The 17,208-nt window shown below is 47.1% G+C and overlaps 1 protein-coding gene across 1 annotated transcript in view; it reads left to right on the forward strand.

Moving 5' to 3' along the window:
• The window catches only part of LRRC8C (leucine rich repeat containing 8 VRAC subunit C), an 85,299-nt gene that overhangs the window by 51,906 nt on the left and 16,185 nt on the right, over positions 1-17,208 (forward strand). The gene's annotated exons all lie outside the window — the stretch shown is intronic.

Here is a 17,208-nt window from a genome sequence, read left to right on the forward strand (position 1 = left end):
TTATATTGGTTTACCTGGTGAAAATAAACAAGTGAGATGAGAATATATTTGTTTTTTATTAAGTTGCCTAATAATTCTGCACAGTAATAGTTACCTGCACAAACAGATATCTTCCAAAGATAGCCAAATCTAAAAAAAACCCACTCCAACTTCCAAAAATATTAAGCTTTGATATTTATGAATCTTTTGGGTTGAATGAGAACATAGTTGTTGATCAATAATAAAAAAAATCCTCTAAAATACAACTTGCCTAATAATTCTGCACACAGTGTATACTGCGTATTAGTAAAATGACCCATTTACAAGTAAAATCACTTGGTAATGAATATCAACTTTAGCGGATCTGAGGCCCATATCATCACTCTAAACAATGGGGCTGGAAGGTTTTGTCAGTTCTTCTCAGCACTCCTGAAAATGTAGAATATAGGAGTGAGAGGTTAGTCTGGCTCCGCCCCCGCTAAAGGTGATTGACAGGTCTCTCCCACTTGCATACATAGCATAGAAAGAGACCCGTCAATCACCTAGGGCAGTGCAGGGAGAAGATGTCCAGGGTTGGTGCCGGACCAGTCTCATCTCTGCCTATGGTCCCTGGCTGGATCTTCATACCATATTTTTTCTGAGGAGAAAGAGTGTTTCAGATCACAATATACCTGACTGTAAGGCTATGTTCACACAGGGCTTTTTTGGTAAGTTTTTTCCTGACCAAAACCTGATCTTGTGGCAGGAAATCTCCTTTGAGTCACCTGCGTTTTTTATGCGTTTTTGGTGCGTTTTTTTCTACAAAATGGGTTGTATCAATGAAAAAACGTTGCAAAAACGCTGCAAAGAAGTAACATGCTCATTCTTTGAAATCTGCAGCAAAAACGCAGGTATTTGACAAAAGTTAGGAAAAAATCTGCAGGTGTTTGTGTGTGCATGAGATTTCAGAAATCTCTTAGACTTTGCTGGGACTGTAAAAAGCATCTTTTTATTAGCATGGATTAGCACAAAACCAAGGCAAATCTGCAGCTAAAAAAACAGCAAAAACTTACCAAAAAAGCCCTGTGTGAAGTGAACAAACCCTTATCGTGCAGCCAGGCTCTGATTCATGATTCAGTCTGGGCAGCATGAATTAGGTGATTTAAAAAATGATGTTGATTTACTTCCAGAAAAATCACTCCAAAGTGTCAACCATTAGATGGGGCGTGGATTTAGTATTTTTGCCCCTGGTCTCCTGTCCGTCAATCTGCATACATGCATAACAGATACAGTGCTGGCCAAAAGTATTGGCACCCCTGCAATTCTGTCAGATAATACTCAGTTTCTTCTTGAAAATGATTGCAATCACAAATTCTTTTGTATTATTTTCATTTAATGTGTCTTTAATGAAAAAAAAAAAAATTGTCATAAAGCCAAATTGGATATAATTCCACACCAAACATAAAAAGGGGGTGGACAAAAGTATTGGCACTGTTTGAAAAATCATGTGATGCTTCTCTAATTTGTGTAATTAACAGCACCTGTAACTTACCTGTGGCACCTAACAGTTGTTGGCAATAACTAAATCACACTTGCAGCCAGTTGACATGGATTAAAGTTGATTCAACCTCTGTCCTGTGTCCTTGTGTGTACCACATTGAGCATGGAGAAAAGAAAGAAGACCAAAGAACTGTCTGAGGACTTGAGAATCCAAATTGTGAGGAAGCATGGGCAATCTCAAGGCTACAAGTCCATCTCCAAAGACCTGAAAGTTCCTGTGTCTACGGTGTGCAGTGTGATCAAGAAGTTTAAAGCCCATGGCACTGTCGCTAACCTCCCTAGATGTGGAAGGAAAAGAAAAATTGAAGAAAGATTTCAACGCAAGATTGTGCAAATAGTGGATAAAGAACCTCGACTAACATCCAAACAAGTTCAAGCTGCCCTGCAGTCCGAGGGTACAACAGTGTCAACCCGTACTATCCGTCAGCGTCTGAATGAAAAGGGACTGTATGGTAGGATACCCAGGAAGACCCCACTTCTTACCCCGAGACATAAAAAAGCCAGGCTGGAGTTTGCCAAAACTTACCTGAGAAAGATTAAAACATTTTGGAAGAATGTTCTCTGGTCAGATGAGACAAAAGTAGAGCTTTTTGGGAAAAGCCATCAACATAGAGTTTACAGGAAAAAAAGAGAGGCATTCAAAGAAAAGAACACGGTCCCTACAGTCAAACATGGCGGAGGTTCCCTGATGTTTTGGGGTTGCTTTGCTGCCTCTGGCACTTGACTGCTTGACCGTGTGCATGGCATTATGAAGTCTGAAGACTACCAACAAATTTTGCAGCATAATGTAGGGCCCAGTGTGAGAGACTGGAGTTTAGGAACCACTGGTCTACACCATGAGGTACTGATATGGACACTTTTTTCAGCATTCTGTCACTTACCGTGTTTTTCCAAAAATAATACCTCTATAGAGTTATGGATCAAAGTGTCCCGGGAATATTAGCGAAAGTCCAAATATGTACAAATATTCCCAAAATTACAAATTTTATTGGATTATAAAAATGCATGACAGTCCATGTAAGTCCAGATATTAATATGCTGTTGCTCCTTGAATGTCCTTTATTGTAAAAGGTGAACCATCAGCCTTCATAGTAATACAAAAGACTCCACCTCGACACGTTTCCCCACACAGAGAGTGTGGTTCATCAGGAGGCCAAAGTGATCAGATATGCAGGTCCATGGCACCAGGTGCAGGGATCGGCGGCGGTACAGACAATGCTGTGCAGATGACCACCACAGTCCAAAACGCCGTCTCTGTGTGGGGAAACGCGTCGAGGTGGAGTCTTTTGTATTACTATGAAGGCTGATGGTTCACCTTTTACAATAAAGGACATTCAAGGAGCAACAGCATATTAATATCTGGACTTACATGGACTGTCAAGCCCTTTATCTGTTAACAGAGAATGGTGAAGTAGGGCTTGCAAGGCTGCGCCAAATGACCACTCTGAATATGGAGAGTTAATGTTCCTTTATTTCATCTTTAGGTCGACGCGTTTCCGGAGTCTCAGCTCCCTTCCTCAGGGCTCAGGAAGCCCTTTATCTGTGGCGCAGCAAAAGGAATATTAATTACAGCCTACAAGTTAAGTCCCATGCTCCAATATGATCTCCTTGTTGTGAACCCCTGTAACCTTCTTATATATTAATTGTGTTATGACAGTGTATATATGTGCATGACCATTTTGGTCATATTTACACTGTGCTTATTTATGCATGACCTTTTGGTATAGTTTGCATTTACACTGTTGGTGTGTTTTTTATAATCCAATAAAATTTGTAATTTTGGGAATATTTGTACATATTTGCAAAAATAATACCTCCCCCCAAAATAAGCCCTAGCAGGGATTTTCAGCATTTTCGAATCAAGGCTTAAATATAAGCCCTCCCCCGAAAATAAGCCCTAGTCACGGTTCAATAATGATGTGTCCGTACAGCTAAAAAAGATAAAGATACTGCAGGACACTTCATTATAGAAAGTGGGCACCCCACAATCATACTCACCAGACACTGAGAGAGAGGACCTGCAGTGATCGCACACACACACACACACACACACACACACACACCCACACATCAGATCTCACACCCGCACACATCAGATCTCACACCCACACACATCACACACCCACACACATCAGATCACACACCCACACACATCAGATCTCACACCCACTCACATCAGATCTCACACCCACACACATCAGATCTCACACCCACACACATCAGATCTCACACCCACACACATCAGATCTCACACCCACACACATCAGATCTCACACCCACACACATCAGATCTCACACCCACACACATCAGATCTAACACCCAAACACATCAGATCACACACATCAGATCACACACCCACACACATCAGATCACACACCCACACACATCAGATCTCACACCCACACACATCAGATCTCACACCCACACACATCAGATCTCACACCCACACACATCAGATCACACACCCACACACATCAGATCTCACACCCACACACATCAGATCTCACACCCACACACATCAGATCTAACACCCAAACACATCAGATCACACACATCAGATCACACACCCACACACATCAGATCACACACCCACACACATCAGATCTCACACCCACACACATCAGATCTCACACCCACACACATCAGATCTCACACCCACACACATCAGATCTCACACCCACACACATCAGATCTCACACCCACACACATCAGATCTCACACCCACACACATCAGATCTAACACCCAAACACATCAGATCACACACATCAGATCACACACCCACACACATCAGATCACACACCCACACACATCAGATCTCACACCCACACACATCAGATCTCACACCCACACACATCAGATCTCACACCCACACACATCAGATCACACACCCACACACATCAGATCTCACACCCACTCACATCAGATCACACACCCACACACATCAGATTACACACACACCACATCCAGTGATACCGATTTCTTCTGGTCGGCAGAATCCTGAGACGCAGTGCAGTGGATCACAAGGACCTGTGGCTGCGGATGGAATTCAACAGGACCTTCGATGCGTAACTTCCTCCCATCTTTCCCTGCAGCCGGAAGCATTTTGTACCGCTGGATGTGGGGAGTGAATAGTGAGTGTGTGTGTGTGTGTGCAATCTGATCGGTGATTGTGTGTGTATATATGAGTGTGTGTGTGCGATCTGATGTATGTGAGTGTGTCGGCCAGAAGTAGGGGAGGACGGCGTGCAGCATATCTGCTGGAACGGCCCACCGGAGATCACAGGGAGGACCTTAGAGCCACGCAAACGTCCAAGGTCTGGTAAATCTCCAGAGAGTCTCCAGGAAAGGGGTCAGATTTTTTGAGGGGGTAAACTAACCCCCAACCATGCTTCTCCAAGAATAAGACCTACTCCAAAAATAAGCCCTAGCGCTTTTTTGGGGGCAAAAAAAAGTATAAGACAGTGTCTTAATTTAGAAAAAAACACGGTAGTTTCCTGGGAGCAGCAGATATGATAGAGTCACAATTTTCTCTGTAGCAGATCTAGCTGTTAAGCTGTGTATAGCCCCCACCCACACCACTTATTGGCAGTTATCTGTGTACATTATATAGTGACAGAGAGCTGCTAATCAGTGCTGGGGGGGTGGTGGGACTAGGAGGTATGAGTGCAGTTGTCCTCTAGTGATTATCTACTGATGATAAAACACTGACTGTATTGAAACAGCAAAACACAGTGCAGTTAGTGACACATCACTGTAATCAGGGTCTCTGCTCCTACATCTTGATGCTCTCAGATTACATAGTAAAACCTGGTGACTGTTTCTCTTTAATACAACAATTTAAGACTCTGCCCAAGCTTTAATGCACTTAAAGGGGTTGTCCACTACTTTTACATTGATGGCCTATCCTTAGGATAGATCAGCATTGTCTGATCGTCTGGGGTCGACACCCCGCACCCCCACCGATTAGCTGTTGATGGTGCTGGTGGCGGCATACAGCCAGAAATCCTCAGATCTGGAGTTGCTCCATCTTCTGATAGTGGCCATGGCCGGGTGCTGCACGTCCACCTCTCATTCAGATGAATAGGAGGCAGGTGTGCAGTACCCGGCCGCAGCCATTATCAGAAGACGCAGGAGCTCTGGAACTGAGTATTCCCTGCTGCCTACAGCCACCACCAGGCCCGAGAACGGCTAATCGGCGGGGATGTGGGGTGTCAGACCCCGGACAATCAGATATTGATGACCTATCCTAAGGAGAGGCCATCAATGTTAAAGTAGGGGACAACATCTTTGATAAAGTCCTTGTACATGAATATTATAAACCTTTCTGATGCATTGAGATGTAAATATAGCGCCACCTACTGGCTGATGCACGTAATCTGCTATATTCTTCGAGAGCTTTGGATGCTTCTTATTTCATAGAACATTAGGAAGTACAATATAAAGCATCTTTATGTAACTTTATAATTATGTGGAAAATCATCTAAGTAGCAGGAAATGTCTTTTTCGGAGGCTTCATCTTCTATTCCTCATGGCAGTTAATTTGTGCGGAGATCCAGGCCTTCTGGAGCCTAATCTGTAATTAGACCTTGTCATCCGTAATTGACTCTGCGTTCGTTCACAGACAGACATTATCTAATAGGGAATAATATTACCGAGAAAGAGATGCTTTTATACTTTTTCATGATAGATACTTCCGACACCTTGGTCAGAATTGAAATACTGCTCTGTGTGCTTCACCCTCATTAGCAGCAATGTGACTGACCAACCATATTAATTTTTAAGCACTAATGCACTGGCACGCAATGCAAACTACTGCAAGGTGCGCCGATCCAATTAAATTGACAAAGTCTGTATTTTCAACACCAAAATAGCTCATGAATTTAAAGGGGTTGTCCACTATTTTTTTTTATTTTTTAAAAATAGGTCCTTCGTGGTCTTGAATTAAAATGAAAATACAACACATACTTACCTACTGGACCCCACCACTCCTCAGTTCTGCTGCCAGTGTTATCCACCGATCTTTTTGCTTTCTGTTTGGACAAGAAATTAAGTTGTTGGGTCAGATGACTGCCGCCGTCAATCCTTTGCTACAAATTGGCTGCAGCAGTTCAAGTTGGAAGAAATAGCTCCGCTGTCTTTTTTCCTGCACGGATCGAACGTGACTACTGCCACCATTCAGTAGATGTTGATTGGCTTCAGTGGTCATCTGAAGTCACCCCCAATACCTTTCTGGAAGACTGGCTTCAGTGGTCATCTGAAGTCACCCCCAATACCTTTCTAGAAAATTGGCTTCAGTGGTCATCTGAAGTCACCCCAATACCTTTCTGGAAGATTGGCTTCAGTGGTCATCTGAAGTCACCCGCAACACCTTTCTGGAAGATTGACGAGGAAAGTAGGAAATCAACGTCACATACCATCCGGTTCCAGAAGACAAATTCTTTTATTAGCTTCAAAGGTGCATATAAAAGGCAAAAGGACAGCTGGGTGCGGGTCCCTGAGGGGACCCGCACCCAGCTCTCCTTTTGTTTTTTATATGCACCTTTGGAACTAATAAAATAATTTGTCTTCTGGAACCAGATGGTATGTGCCGTTGATTTCCTACTTTCCTCGTTGGTTTTATGAAAATTTTATTTTTACATCAACGTGCACCCACGACCAGTGCTATATGGGAAAACAACCTGATCTGGTCTCCTCCTTTCCGGCATTTATGCGGAGTGCAGTGTGGTGGTGCGAGGCCATTTCTTTTCTTTGTGCTTTCTGGAAGATTGGCTTCAGTGGTCATCTGAAGTCACACCCAATACCTTTCTGGAAGATTGGCTTCAGTGGTCATCTGAAGTCACCCCCAATACCTTTCTGGAAGATTGGCTTCAGTGGTCATCTGACGTTACCCCCTCTACCCTTCTGGAAGATGAAGCAAAGACTGGCAGGGGAAACCGTCAGCAGTACGGGAAGAGGTGGGGAACCAGTAGGTGAGTGTTACAAGGAGGTTTTTGCAAGCATTGCTGACTGTCATGGTGGCGGTTAGGATCTGTGGAAACTACTCTGTCTTCTAACTTCTCTGATGTCTGTGATCAGCACAAGGAGACTCAGGTGGCGATCCACAGACTTGTTTTTCATAGGAAGGATAGCAAAATTAATCTCTGCTGGACTGCTTGTTAATCTCTTTTAGTCACATGCTATGGGAGAGCCAGTCACATTCACTCCCCTCCTATATATGTTGGTTGGACACTTCCATTATTGCCAGCTATAGTTTATCTATACAGGTCTGGAGAGGTGGTTTGATCCAGACTTACTGGTGGTTGTAGTACTTTATTGCTGTGAACAGTTGTGGTGTTAACTCTTGTTGTCCTTTTGTTGCTGCCTTACTTCTCTTGCTTTTCTCCTTAGTTTCTTACTGTTTGTTCCTGTGAGGTTTTTTTTCTCCCTGTCTAAATTTGTGTTGCCATCACACTCCTGCCCCTTCCTTCCCAGAGAGGCGAATAGATTTGATCTGTTCAGGAAAATAGCCAGGCACAGGACTCAGGCATCTCCACCATTAGGGGTAACCCTGAGGTTATAGATAGCCGATGGTCCCATAGCGTGAAGGACAGGTTGTGGCTACTTTTGTTGCCAATTTTGTTAGTAATGGGCTATTTTTAGTCAAACTTTTAAGTTTATCAGTAGAGAGCCTTGGTGTGCAACCTTTGATATATGTACCCTAGGGACTACCTCCACTGTTCTTATACTGTACTTTTAATGTGTAGCATAGCGTCTGTGTCAAAGCTGTAATGTTTTTGAGTAGGGGAAACTTTGAGCTGCCATTGATTCTAGAAATTCATGTTTTCTGGCAAAACATATATACTCCCCTTATGTATATACAGATGGTAATAATATACATAAGATGAAATGACTTCTGAATCACTGAAGCTTACTGCTGTGAAAAGCCGCGGTTTATTATTCTTATGTCACAACATGACAGTAATATAGACACTTATTTATACACGGTAGTCAATGGCTAATTGATACTTTACTTCTACTGTTTCATTGTATATTGTGGTTACTGACAAATGATATGGCAAACTCACAATTAAATTGAGTGATATTTGAAGGGATTAGCCAAAAAATGTAGTAAAGGGCAAGAATAGATCATATAGGGAAAAAAATTACTTACCTCTTCTGTCTCCAAGTGCTCCAACACTGCTACTTCGGCTGGTGTCTGCTAACTTCCTATGACATAAGTGTGCCTTACATTATTTACGGGCCTGTCACTGATCAATATCTTGTAAAATATGTATGCGGGCGTTTCATAGGAGAATGTAACGGCAGAGGTCCACCACATCAAACTGAAGAGTTGTTGGATGAGACAACACAAGACAATGACCTAAAGAACACGGTAAATCAAAAATGTTTGGAAAGGAAGGTTTGCATTAACTAGATAAGAGTCCTGATGTAAAATGTATCATTCATCCTGTCACTGAGACGTGACTGTGCATATGTTGTGCATAGTGCCCCCCATTTGTCTTCTGCTGAGACTGGTGTTCTGGTTTTCTTGCATTGGAGAATGCGGCTGTAGTGGAATGGGGAGCGTAGAGATAAGAGGACACCATGCACCCCTGACTTTCCTTTGTTGTTGATGCCTGCTCCAGACTTGACACTGCTCCTCCCTATGCCATTTGTCCTTTTTGGATGGCGGAGGACCAGAATGCCAGTCAGGAGGAGGAAGCAGTGGGAGGCAAATGGGGGACAGCAGGAAGGGGAAAAATGTATAGCCATGTCTCAGTACCAGGGTAGAGGGTCACTTTAACCCTACTGAACTGCTGAGGCTATACCTAAAGAAGCTGTGAATACAAGGCATCACAGAAATATTGACAGACTACAAGCTGAGAGGTATACGCATACTGTAATTTAGCTGGAATCTCCTCCAAGAAGTAAGTACACCCCAAGTGTGCTACTAGTATTCACAGATCAGAGCTGTCTTTCTAGCTGCATGACCGAGCGCCTGTGCAGCTTGTAAGCTCCGTCCTGGCATGTAGATGGTCACATTGGTCAGTGGAGTGGAGATGAGTGGAGTAGGACCTGTGATGATGTCACTGTCACATGACCTGGGGGCGCGCAGAATTTATATGCAGAGACTGGAAAAGAAAGTGAAACAGACCATCTCCTCATGTGGTTAGTGCTTTCTGAACCTGGGGAATTCTGGGAGACAGTTGTGTTTCTAGTTAATATTTACCCTCCCTATAATATCGCTATCACATAGCCTGCAGAACATTTCTTTTATTACTGCACATATTTGGTTTATTACTGCACAAATTGTGTATTACTGCACACTAAAAAATACTCTGCACTCTTCAACAATGAAAATGCAATACTCTCCCAAAAAATGTGTGGCTTCATGAAACTCACAAGATCGACAGACATGCTAATGATATGGAAACCAAATTTTAGAAACATTTATTTAGTATTGAGTATAATTGTGACATATCGAGTACCATTGTTATGCCACACGATCACTGCAACCTGTCAGCACCAATGGATGTGCTGCAACACTCACCTTGTTTGTCCGAAGGGAAGTTGATTGCTTCTCCAACTAGTGAGCAACCCCTGTACCCCAACTAAAGATGAATTGGGACTGCATTAAAGGGGTTGTTCAGTTTTGGGGAACAAGACAGCAGTCATTTATGTGATTGCACACTTGTAAATCATCAAAGCGCACAGTGTGCACACTCTCAGGATTCTCCAGTGCCGGCTTAGGGAGCCGGCGCTTGTGTGACTGTAGGTATGTTGTTTGCTTACTTCGGCCACATTCAGACTAGACGTGTCCGGCCTCACTTAATTAATCTGTATTGAGTAAGGCATGTCTAGTCGGCACATAACCACATAGATGTAAAATGCATACTTAAAGACACGCGTATGCCTGCTTCCGGCGCTGGCACCGGAGAATCCTAATATCTCCTGGCACTAGAGAATCCTTACATCTAGTGACAACAGAGAATCCTGTGTGCTGTAAGGATTCCTAAGTGTGCAGTCACATAGATTGACTTCAGACTTGTTCCCCAAGGCTGAACAACCCCTTTAAATAATCCTAGTAGAGCCCTGCCAGAATTAATTAAAACCACAGTTATTACTTTTCCGGAAAGTCACAAAACATCTCAAAAGAACATCTAAAGGACCGCTAAGGTCAGCTATTCATTGATGTTATTAATAGGCTTGTTGGGAGCTAGTAAAAAGAAAACAAGAATTAACACAGCTTATATATGGAACCATAGCATGCAGAATTCTGTAAAAGCCTCACCCTCAACTTCTGTATACTGTAGCTGCACCGCTTCTCTACAAGTGCTTTACACTTTGCAGGTTAGAAACTTTTTCTAAGACAGGCTCAGTTCACTAATGTTCCTTTAGTAAGAGAACAAACATTGCAGGTAAGGGAATACTCAATATACATGAAAAAATGATGGCCTTTTTATCAGATTTTCACTTTAAAAGGAACCTGTCAGGTGCAATATGCACTCAGAACCACGAGCAGTTCTGGGTGCATATTTGTAATCCCTCAATAACTGCCCCAACCTATAGTAGCATAGATAAAGAGAGCTTTAGAAACAGTATTTCTAAAGATCCTTTATGATATGCTAATGAGGCCAGCGACTCATCGCAAGGGTGTTAGTTCTCTTGGCTAGTTGGCCCCCTTAACATATAAGCACGCCCCTATGGGCGTGCTAACATGCTAATGAATGCGCAGCATCAGAGGCATGGTCGCTCTCACCTCTCTGCTGCCACCGCAGCTGACACTGTTTTTTGGCTCAGTGTACTTGATAAGAAGTCCCCGGACTTGCAATCATGCGTACTATGAATCCGGGTGTACGCTTCCCACTTCAAACTGGTGTAGTGCGCATGACCGGAAGTCCGAGGACTTCTGATCCATGCGCACTGAGCAAAAATCCAGAGGTGGCAGCAGAGAGGTGAGAGTGGCCATGCCTCTGACGCTGCACATTCATTAGCATGTTAGCACGCCCACAGGAGCATGCTTACATGCTAAGGGGGCTGACTAGCCAAGGGAAATAATGTCCTTGCGTCTAGTCACTGGCCGCATTAGCATATCATAACGGATTTTTAGAAATACTTTTTCTAAAGATCTCTTTATCTATGCTACTAGATACTGGAACAGTTAGACAGGGATTAGTAATATGCACCCAAAACTGCTCGTGGTACTGGGTGCAGATTGCACCTGACAGGTTCCCTTTAATGGTAGCTGAGCTGCGGTACCAAAGCGACCACTACTCGGTGTACAAACCTGTGGTGAGCCAACGTTGTATTTCGTTTACTTCTGGCCACTGCAGCAGCATCTACAAACTGATAGGTGGGGATTCTTGTTTTTAGACCCCCACCAATCTGGTGTTAATAACCTCACCTAAGGTTCATTATCAAAGTCGTGGTCAACCCAACTAAAGGGCCTCAATCATTATCAAATGCCTAAAATAACAAACACATCAAGTACCTGGGTCAAGAGCTGGCTCTCCGAAGCTGCCCCGGTGTCAGCGTTTTGACTATAGTGGTAACACCTTGTCAACAGCGAGCGTCACAGCTCTAGCTCAGTCACTGAGCTCAGTGGTGAATGCTGTAAACTTGTTCACGGCCAACAGTGCGTTAAAGTGCACTGTTGACGTAAATGTCACCAATACAGCCAAAACACGGAGACTGAGAGCCAACCCTGGACCCAAACAGAGTGAGCACTTGTTGGGTTTGTTATTTTAGATGTTTTACAACGTCTGTTGCCCAGTGTCCTGACGATGAACAACCCCTTTAAATGTATACACCAATAATGCAAAGGTTCCCATGTTGTAAAACATGGGAACCATTGTCACGCTCCCCGGGTCCTCTGCTCCGCTCCCCGGCTCACCTGCCACGCTCCCCGCTCTCCAGCCTCCAGTCCCAGCGCTTCCCAGGCCCCCTGGTCCCCGCTCCCGGCGCCCGTCGGCTTCCCAGTCCATGGCCGGCTCTGCTGCGTCCTCCTCTCAGCTTCCTGTGTTGGCTTCTGGCACCCGGGCCGCGCGCATGCGCATTAGGGCGCGCGCGCGGTCACTGACCCTTTCTTAAAGGGCCAGTGTCCACGAACAGGAAATGATGCACACAGGTACAGGGTATATAGGGGGGTTAATGTCCAAGGGAGCGGGGCCTGTTCTTCGTGTTTTCCCAAGCTAGGAGTCAGGTCTCCTTGTGTTCTGTGAGATACTTACCTCTCTGTCTTCTAGAGCCGATCCTGCATCGCCATCCGGTCCTGCTGTGTCTCGAACCCCGAACGCTGCCCATCTGCCATCCTGACAGTCCGCACCATCTCGGTTCCCTGCGGTGACCCGTCATCTCGCTCCAACGGTTCCGGACCCCGCCTGACATCATCACGGCTTCCGAACCTGAGCTCCGTCACCCGGACCACCATCAGTGACCTCGTGGTCCCAGGGACTTCTCCATTGTCTTCCAGTGCACGGACTGTTCTGCTACCTAAAGTGCTCCGGCTACCGGACTCCTTTCCCTCATCGGGGAGTTCGGCCCAGTGGATCCACCTCCCGGGTCTGCCCGTCCATCTGGCCCTAACAGTAAGAACAGGCCATGGATCCCGCCGAAGCACTAGCGGCCTTGCATGAGGAACTCCAACGCCAGCGTGAGACTCAGACCCGCATGCTGAACTTTATGACTTCCGTGGACGCCCGCTTGAATACGCTACAAGCCTCGGTCACATCTTCAGCGTCCCGGGCCTCCACTAGTCAATCCACGGCCCCCGCTCCCGTGGCAGCCTCCTCGGATGCTTCCAGACTGCGTTTGGCCTCACCACCCCGGTACGCCGGAGATCCCAAGACCTGCAGGGGGTTTATAAACCAATGCTCCCTCCATTTCACGCAGCTGCCACATTTGTTTGCCTCCGACCAAGCCAAGGTCGCCTTCATCATGTCTCACCTAGAGGGCGAGGCACTGGCGTGGATGAACCCCTTGTGGGAGAAGGAGGACCCTATGACCAAGAACCTCCAGGACTTCCTACAGGCCTTTCGCAGCACCTTTGATGAACCCGGACGCGCCTCCGCGTCTGCTTCATCTCTTCTCCGGTTACGTCAGGGAACTCTGACGGTGGGTCAATACGCCATCCGTTTCCGCACCTTGGCTTCAGAACTCGGGTGGAATAACGAGGCCCTAACCGCCGCCTTCTGGGAAGGACTCTCGGGTCGAATCAAGGATGAGCTGGCTGGACGTGACGTACCGTCCACCCTGGACGCCCTGATTACCCTAGCGACTCGAGTGGACATACACTTCCAGGAGCGGTCCAAAGAGGTGTCCCATGAGAGACGTCCGGTACGGCATTCCTCTCCTCCACAGAAGCCCGCTGTACTCCAGTCAACGGCCTCAGGCGTCTCCGTCCATGAGCCCATGCAGATCGACCGTGTGCGACAGTCGGAACAACGTCGAGCAGAGCGGCTCGCCAAGGGTCTCTGCTTCTACTGCGGAGAAAGCACACACCTGCTACGCGCCTGTCCTGAGAGGCCGGGAAACTCCAAAGCCTAGGGTTGGTAGGAGAGGCCACCCTAGGTGCTGGGACTCTCTCAGACCCGGTTACATGGACTGTGCAAGTGACAACGGGAGAGACGCGGTTTACGGCTGAGGCGTACCTCGATTCTGGGGCAGCAGGCAATTTCATCCAGCAGGCCACGGTGGACAAGTACCAGGTGCCTGTTACTCCACTCGCCAAACCTCTTGTGATTGCCTCTGTGGATGGGAGACCCCTCTCTGACACCATCTCCTGGATCACCAAGCCGCTTGAACTGCGTATCGGTGCTCTACACACCGAGAACATCGCTCTCTACGTCCTCCCACATATGTCACATCAAATCCTGCTGGGCCTTCCCTGGTTGCGGACACACGAGCCTTCAGTCAGCTGGGGCACTGGCGATATCACTCGATGGGGGTCTTCTTGCCATGAGAAGTGTCTGAAGACCATACAACCTATCCGGCGACCTCCGGTTCCCGAGTCCCTACCGGGACTGCCTTCAGCCTATTGGTCCTTCGTGGACGTCTTTGATAAGAAGGAGTCCGAAGTACTTCCGCCACATCGTCCTTACGATTGTGCCATTGACCTGCTCCCGGGAACTACACCACCTCGAGGACGGATATATCCACTGTCTCCAGCCGAAACAAGAGCCATGTCTACGTACATCACAGAGAGCCTGGCTAAGGGATTCATTCGGAGATCCTCCTCTCCTGCTGGAGCAGGCTTCTTCTTCGTAAAGAAGAAAGAGGGCGACCTACGCCCATGTATAGACTACCGGGGATTGAACCTAATCACCGTAAAGAACAAGTACCCCCTGCCGCTCATCCCCGAATTGTTTGATCGGCTCAGAGGAGCTCGTGTGTTCACCAAGTTGGATCTTCGGGGTGCCTACAACCTGGTCCGTATCCGCTCAGGGGATGAATGGAAGACCGCGTTCAACACTCGCGATGGGCATTATGAATATTGCGTGATGCCCTTCGGCCTGTGTAACGCACCAGCAGTCTTCCAAGAATTAGTGAACGATGTGTTCCGGGACCTTCTCTACGTTTGTGTGGTGGTATATCTGGATGACATCCTTGTCTTCTCTCCGGACCTCCAGACCCACCGAGAGAACGTGCAACTGGTCCTACAAAGACTGAGAGAGAATCGTCTGTACGCCAAGTACGAGAAGTGTGTCTTCGAACAGTCTTCTCTCCCCTTCCTGGGGTACCTCATCACCGACACCGGACTGCAGATGGATCCAAAGAAGGTCTCTTCCGTTCTCAACTGGCCTCCCCTTTCTGGACTGAAGGCAATCCAGCGCTTTCTGGGATTCGCCAACTATTACCGCCAGTTCATTCCTCACTTCTCGGCTCTGACTGCTCCCCTCTCCGCCTTGACCAAGAAGGGGGCTAATCCAAAGGACTGGTCACCTGCGGCCGACGCCGCGTTTGGCTCTCTAAAGCGAGCCTTTGCCTCCTCTCCTGTACTCCACCGTCCAGAATTAAACCGCCAGTTCACCTTGGAGGTGGATGCCTCCTCCTCGGGAGCCGGAGCAGTACTCATGCAGAAGTCCTCCTCCGGGAAGATGGTGACTTGCGGTTTCTTCTCCAAGAGCTTCTCAGCGCCTGAACGCAATTACACCATCGGTGACCGAGAGCTATTGGCGGTCAAACTGGCTCTGGAAGAATGGCGCTATCTTCTGGAAGGAGCAGTGTACCCCGTCATTATTTACACGGACCACAAAAACCTGGAATACCTGCGGACTGCTCAGCGACTGAACCCACGGCAAGCCAGGTGGTCCTTGTTCTTTGCCCGGTTCGACTTCCAGCTTCATTTCCGACCCGCGAACAAGAATGTACGCGCTGATGCCTTATCTAGGTCTTTCATGCCCATGGAGCAGGAGGAAGAGACATCTCAACCCATCATCTGTCCAAGTAAGATTATTCCAGTGGCTCCTGTCACCCTGGCCCAGATACCGCCTGGGAAGACCTATGTCTCTGAGACTGACAGGCAAAAAGTGTTACACTGGGGCCATGCCTCGAAAACAGCCGGTCATGCAGGTCAGAAGAAAACATGGACTGCGATTGTGCGTCATTACTGGTGGCCATCCCTTCGCACGGACGTCGCCTCTTTTGTCTCTGCCTGCTCCTCCTGTGCCAGGAACAAGACTCCCAAACACCTGCCATATGGCCGTCTTCTGCCTCTGCCCATACCCTCAGTTCCCTGGCAACACATAGCGATGGACTTTATTACGGACTTGCCATTGTCCTCCGGACACACAGTCATATGGGTCGTGGTGGATCGGTTCTCTAAAATGGCCCATTTCGTTCCTATGGCTGGACTGCCCTCTGCCCAGGAACTAGCGGACGCTTATATACATCACATCTTCCGCTTGCATGGCTTTCCATCACACATCGTGTCCGATAGAGGAACTCAGTTCACCTCCCGCTTCTGGAGGGCTCTCTGTAAACATCTGGGAGTGACTTTGGACTTTTCTTCGGCCTACCATCCTCAGTCGAACGGCCAAGTGGAACGGGTCAATCAGATATTGACCTCTTTCTTACGTCACTACGTCAACGCCCATCATGACGATTGGTCCACGCTTCTTCCTTGGGCTGAATTCTCCCATAATCACCACGTCAGTGAGTCCTCCTCCAGTTCTCCCTTCCATGTCGTCTACGGACTTCAGCCGTCTGTCCCATTGCCGGTATCCTCTTCCTCGGACATCCCTGCTGCTGATGCAGTGCTCCGTGACTTTGCTACCATTTGGGACTCAGTTAAGGCGTCCCTTGCACGTGCATCCCTGCGGATGAAGAGACACGCGGACAAGAGACGTCTGGATCCTCCGTGTTTCTCTCCGGGAGATCTCGTCTGGCTTGCTTCCAAGTACATCCGACTGAAGATACCATCCTACAAGCTGGGACCTCGCTACATCGGACCATTTAAAGTCCTCGGCAAGATCAATGAGGTCTCCTACAAACTGCAGCTCCCGGCCACGATGAGGATACCCAACTCCTTCCACGTCTCTCTGCTCAAGCCGGTTGTCCTTGGTCCCTTCTCCGCTGCCGCCAGTCCGGCTCCTCCCCCTATTGCTGAGGACGACATCTATGCGGTAAGGGATATCGTGGCCATGAAGACCGTACGAGGTCGACAGTTCTTCCTGGTGGACTGGGAAGGGTATGGTCCTGAGGATAGGTC

The sequence above is a fragment of the Anomaloglossus baeobatrachus genome, chromosome 8 (genome assembly GCF_048569485.1).
Source record: "Anomaloglossus baeobatrachus isolate aAnoBae1 chromosome 8, aAnoBae1.hap1, whole genome shotgun sequence".
Classification (NCBI taxonomy): domain Eukaryota; kingdom Metazoa; phylum Chordata; class Amphibia; order Anura; family Aromobatidae; genus Anomaloglossus; species Anomaloglossus baeobatrachus.